This window comes from Cupressus sempervirens, chromosome 4, assembly GCF_028749045.1.
Source record: "Cupressus sempervirens isolate cs-2001-9-10 chromosome 4, ASM2874904v1, whole genome shotgun sequence".
Classification (NCBI taxonomy): Eukaryota; Viridiplantae; Streptophyta; class Pinopsida; order Cupressales; family Cupressaceae; genus Cupressus; species Cupressus sempervirens.
Genome location: NC_143121.1, coordinates 648,292,213 through 648,299,166, shown reverse-complemented (window position 1 = coordinate 648,299,166; position 6,954 = coordinate 648,292,213).

The window sequence follows — 6,954 nt, the reverse complement described above, 5'->3', positions numbered from 1 at the left end:
AAAGTTGGTTATCAATCTCTATCTTGCTAATGCACTTTACTTAGAAATCCAGGAAGCCCTATTTGACCAGTTATAACTTTGACCTAGTTGACCTGAATGAGAAAATTACTTCACCATTGCATTCTACGGGTCAAAAACATGTTATGTTTCAAATGTGAGCTTATGATGAATAAGATTGATCAAATTTCAAATGTGATTCCATTTGCAATTTCTAACATGTTGATGTAGACTAGGTTCACAAAATGATTGGAAGGCATGTTTGTCAGAAGATAATGTTGAAATCATGATGGATGAAGCCAAATTGATTTCATCTCTAGATCCTACACTAAAAATACTTTTGGTATGCCAATTTGCAAGTCTTAACAAATCCATTTGCACACTTTCCCAAATCCATTCTATTTGCAAGAATCAGTGTTTTGTCAAGTTGTCCAGTTTTGCAAATTTTAGTAGCAATCTTTGATGACTTGATAAATGCTTCCTATTAGTTGTCCTAAGCCCATATTTCACACTTATACTCTCCATACAGAAGATAGCCTATGCGCCAAATTGCGGATTCCCAAGTGACCATTTGACTAATTTTCAAAGCCAAATCCACATGCATTTTTATGTTTCTAACGTGTTTGAATGCATATCATTTTTAGAGAGCTAACTTCAATGGTTTATAACTTTCAACCCTAATGTCATCATGAGATGAAAATTTGTATAGTAAAAGTTTGTTAACTAGACAACACACATGCTAAGTGGCAGGGTCACATTAGGTGTTTTTGCTAGTTCTTAATGTCAGTTTTAGAGGCTCTTGACATGAAATGGATATTTTTTGGAAAAGATAAGAAATGAGTTATAATTGATCAATCAATGATCAATTTTGAATCAAATCGGTGCAATGAGATAAATAGATCAGTTTGAGGGGCCAAGTGTTTGAATTTGATCTATTTTAGCTAGGCCCACTTTGGGACCTGATAGATCTTACAAGACTAATAACATAGTGTGAGGTGTAAATATGTCTAAGATAAGTTATAATGATTTTGATTATATATATATATATATATATATATATATATATATATGAGAATACAATATCATCCTAGATGAATAAAAAGGAGTGATTAAATATACTAAAGGAGATCCTGAGGTTTGCACTTTGGCAATGACTTTGCTTGTGAAACTTCCATCTAAAAATCTTCCTAGGAGATAAAATGTTATGATATTTTTATTAGTGAGATGAAAGAAAAATTCTCGAGGGAAATTATGCCACTCTAGTGATTATAACTAAATTCTAAGGGCCTCCATTTTGAATATGTTATCTAATCTACTCACGATAATAATGGAATATGTGAAGAGATGAGAATGAGAATTTGTTAGAGGTGTCTTTTGAAGGTGAGTGTGGGATATATTATGATAACCCATTCCTATTACACCAAATAAAGTGGCGTTCCCTTTGTCACATGGATTGGTAAATCCCATTCCTAGAAAAAGTAAAAAAAAAAATGTTAAGAGATTAATTTGAACTATTGTTACAGGATGGTTATTTTAGGAAAAATTCCAATAACTATTTTGAAGGTTGAACATTTGGATTGGGGGGGAAGAAGAGGAGAGGGGAAAGGAGAATCAATGGAAAAATAATATTCATAGAAAAGTATATGAAAGGTATTGGAGGTTGGGAGACAAAGGGGAACATAATGGTAGTGGGCATGGATGTGTCTAAGAAAAGGACGAGGGATTTATTATGGGCTTGTGAATAGCTCTTACTAGGTCTTGAGAATCCCAACCAATGCATCATTCTTCATGTCCAACCAAATGATTTCTTTGTTGTAGGACCTGCTTAGTTAAGATTTTGTATATCTTGTGGAGATTGATGCTTGTAGAATCACACAAAATATTTTTAGGTGGGCTCTTGATATTTGGAAGGACAATAAAAAGAGGAGTGGGAGGGATGGAAGGGAGCTGGGATGAAAGCTTCAGAGGTAGAACATGACTATTAGGTTCCTCTTTTACTATACCATGTTTAATGAAGGTTGCTTCTTCTCTTTGTTTTTGAGTATTTTAATTCAATGCTAAATTGGAATTGTGTGGGTTTCTCTTTAGTGAATAACAAGTTTTCTACCTTAATCCTTTCAATGCTGAAATGATACTACACATCTATGTTCTTGTTTATCTTAGGGCCCGTTTGGTTTTGAAAATAGGAATAGGGGAATAGAAATAGCTATTTTGGAATAGAAAATGGGGCTATGTATTCCTATTCTTCATTTGGTTCAGCCATAATTTGATGGGGAATTTGCAGACCCAAAAATTTATGTTTTTAAAAATAAATAAAACTGGAATAGGAATACATTCCAATTCCACCTATTTGGGTGGAATTGCAAAACCTCATTTTTGGGCCAAAATTGGAATACGTATTCCAATTTTACTTCGTATTCCTATTCCGATTTGATGCATCCAAATGAAGAATTCAAAATTTTAAGAATTTACATATGCCTATTCTGCTTGTATTCTTGTTGCCAAATGTGCCCTTAGAGATTGATGCTACACATATAAAAGGTGATGTACTAATGATTACTTGTACTATACATGAGTAGATATTTTTATATTAAAAGAAACAAAAAAAAACAAGAGAAGTCCAATAATTACAATCCCTAGAGGCGATAATAAGTAGATTCAACATTGTCAACACATTGATTGCACTAAGCGAAAACTAGATAAACATTAGCTTCTTTATAATAAAAAAACATAAATCGGTTTCCAGTTATAGGCAAATGCTCCATAACTGACACTAATTGCCAATGAGTATACGTTCTTTATGTATACACCTGTTTACTTGTTCAATATTAAAATGTCTTAATTTAGTTGTAGTGATGTCAATCTAAAAAAATTCAATGCATTCAAATTATATTGATAGTTGTCATTCAAGTTTGTCTTTAGGAAAAATTGAATTCCAAGATTTGGTGACAGCAAAAGATTTCTTTTAGTTAATATTTATTGTCTATGTGGTTTGATCATATTGACTTGGGATTTAAAAAAATTTCCCATCCTTTGGAGGATGAAAAAGAGTTTTTAAAGTGATTCTCATTTTTAACATTGTTATTACGAAATACATGTCATCGATTTATATCTATGCCACACCAACCATGTGTGTGCAATATCCCACCTTATAGTGTGTTTAAAACAAAATTTATTTATATTCAGAGGGTACAAAGTCTAAATCCACAAGCTTTCTACTTATCAAACTTAAACTAGGAGAAAGGACCCAGAATCTAAAAGTGTTTGTCATGCCCAAAATCTCGAGGCGAAAACACACGAACAATTTTTTTATAAATTTAAATAACACAATGTTTAACACAAACTAATTTGAATAAGTTACATAGAGTTTAAATGAGATATAAATGAGTTAAGTTTTGATTCAAAATGATGTAGAGTCGACATCTTAGTTAAAGTGTGACATCATATATTTGAGAAAAGCATTAGGGTTCCATCATTCTTGGGTTACAGTCAAAATTATATGTTTAACTAATTACCTAAAGGTTTTGACATGATTATGTATAATCATTTTACAAGTTAAAACTATAGGTGTACTGAACTTCATTTATAGGTTGTACTAGCAATACCTTAACACTTTGTCTTGATTTATAACTAATCATTTAGAATTAAATCATTACATTTAAATATTCATTATTAAATCAATTTCAACATCCATTTACATTACAATAAAAACCTATATCACTACCATTTATAAAATGTGAACCTTTTCATACATTATTAATCTACCATTACATACCTAATCAACTAATATTGTCACTGCAAAATTTTAAACACCTAATTCCAAAGGTCACCTTTCTACTAATCATTATTTGCAAGTACTAACCGCAAGTTACTAATTAGTTAAATCTAGCTAATATTTAAAACTAACCAACTAACTATAAAATAATTACTAGTTAAAGATTACTAACTAATCTACACTTTACTAACCCAAAGTCATTTCCTAACATAACCCTAACTAACTTACTAAAACCTAACACTTTCATTTTAATATAACTAAATATTTAAAAAAAAAACAACCATTTTCATTAATAGCTATTTCTACCACAATCTCATAATATAAAAAAACTTATAAAACAAAACTATAAACTAACACTAATTACAACTAATTTACCCTAACATCCTAACTAACCTACTTGACACATCACCCAAGTGGCCCACTTGCCACCACTTCTCCCAAGCCCAAAAGTGCATTTCCCAAGTGAGAGACACGTTGTCCCATGCAGTTAGTATGTTGCCCAAGGCCTAAGAAGCCTTCCCCATTTGACACAAATGAGAATAAAAGTGCAAGTGGTGTGAAAAGGGAAAAAGGGGTAGGGGTTCGACATTTGAATTAAACTTCCATCTTTGACCAAGTTAATGCCAAGTCAACTAGGCTTGCAGTAAGCATGGGGAAGAGAGATAGGTGTTTTCATCTTGTCTACTAACACATAGTATGTTGGTTTGAAGGAATAGAGGATATATGGGGCATAAATTGGGCAACAGCTATCGAGGCAGGAGGATAGACTACCCGGATGCCCGCATTGTACTTCTCATTTTTAGCATTGGACAGTGTGAACTGTGGAGCAGGAAAAGCGCATGTGTGCTTTGCAAGTACTTTTCTGATCCGTCTGACAGTCAGCTTTTGAATGTACGCTGAAGTCTTAATTTGATTCTCCCAAGAAAATAACATGCTCTCTGTTTTCGTATGCCTCACATCCTCTAATTTTAGTTTTAAAGCTTATTTATAAGCTATACCAAAATTAAAATGTAAAAAATACTAAAAAATTTAAGAATATAAGTAAAAGTAAAATTATTAATAAGTTTTGGAAATATATTTACATGTAACAAACTATTTTTAAAAAAATAACATTTTAATGTAAAATAATATTTATATTTAAGATTTTAATGATAAGAAGAAAGAGTTTATATGACGTGTTAATTAAATTTTAAAATTATATTTATTTCTTAAAAATGTTATTATAAATTAGTTTAAATATAAAGTTTATTGTTTGAATAGTTTTTTTGATATTACTTTTATCTTTAATAGTTTCTATATATATATATATATATTTGAAATTTTTATTTAAAATATTAAACATAATTTTATGACATGTCATAATTAACTCTTATTACACTTTCTATTTTAACTTTTTAAAAATATATAATAATTTTAATTTAAAATATATGTATTTAACTATCATAAACATAAAATTTATTAAAATTAATTTATCATTATAAATATAACATAACTAGATTAATTTTCCAATTAAAATTTATCATTTAATTCTAATTGCTTGCTTTGATAAAAATTTATAGTAAATCTTCATTTAAAATACTTCAGTTTTATAAATGACATTTATAAGTATACAAACTTTCATAAATAGAATATTCATTAAAACTCACCTACATTATAAATAAAATAATTTCATCAAATTTATAGCATTTTATTATTATAATTGCTCTTTATTTTTATTTCTTAAAGATCAAATTATAATTAACATGCTCTATAAAGTTTTATTATAAATTTTTGCTTAAGAAGAAGAAAATATATCAATAATAAAATGTACAAATAATAAATAATTTTATTTAAATTGATTTAAAAAATTATAATTATAATTATTTTTTAAAGTCCAAATTATATAATTATATATAAAATGAAGATTTACTATAAAATTATTATTATAATTATATGAACTCTCTTGAATGGCAAAAAATTCTTGACAGATTTTGGAAATCGCATATTCCCCCCAAAATCTTACATTTTAAATGGCAGCTTCTTCTCGATAGACTTCCTATTAAAAATCATGTTGGTGATGCTGAACTTTGTACTATTTGTAGGGTTCCTGAAAATTTAAGGCATATATTTTTTACTTGTCAATTTGCTAGGATTATATGGAAGTTTTTTGGAATTTCTATAGCTGATCATGTTCTTGTTTTAGGCACCATTCTTGGCAACTTATTTGGTCTTAAAAAGGATGCTAATTTTTTCTGGAATATTCTATCCTCTCACATTCTTTGGTTTATTTGGAAATGTAGAAATGAGGAAAAATTTCAAGATATTGGTAGATCCCTTACTTTGTTTCATTTGAAATTCATCTGTTTTAAGATTGTCTCGCAGATTTGCTACATTATGAAGCTCGAGATGGACAAGCTAAAAAGATTCCTCCATGATGGGCTCACTACTATGTTCATTTATGAGATGAGGCATGGGTTGGAATTGGCTAGCATTCTTGATAACCAGATTGCTTTTGGAAAAGCTCTTAAGGAGTTGCTCAAGGAAATACATGTGAACAGAGGCTCCTTTTCTGATAGACATGACTCCTTTCCTCAACTTCTCGAGCGGAAGAAAGTTGTGTGGATGGAAGGAGAGCTAGGATGGACAGCTTGGTTCGATGATCATGATGATGTTTTGGAATAGCTTATTTGTCTCCTCTTTTTGTAATCTTGTTACCACTGCTACTTAATGTGTTAGTTGGCTGATTCAGGCTGATTGTTGGACTTTGATCTTGGTGGTTGAGGCTCACCTCCCCCCCTCTTTTGATACTGTACCTCTTTTTGTTCTCTCAATTATTTAATTTAAAAAAATTATTATTTTTTAAATGAAGATTTACTATAAAATTATTATTTTTTAAATGAAGATTTACTACAAAAATTTACCACAAACTTTCATAAATAGAATATTCATTAAAATCACCTACATTATAAATAAAATAATTTCATCAAATTTATAACATTTTATTATTATAATTGCTCTCTATTTTAATTTCTTAAAGTTTTATTATAAATTTTTACTACAAAATGTTCATCATTATGATTTTAATATTTACTACAAACTTTCATAAATAGAATATTCATTAAACTCACCTACATTATAAATAAAATAATTTCATCAAATTTATAACATTTTATTATTATAATTGCTCTCTATTTTTATTTCTT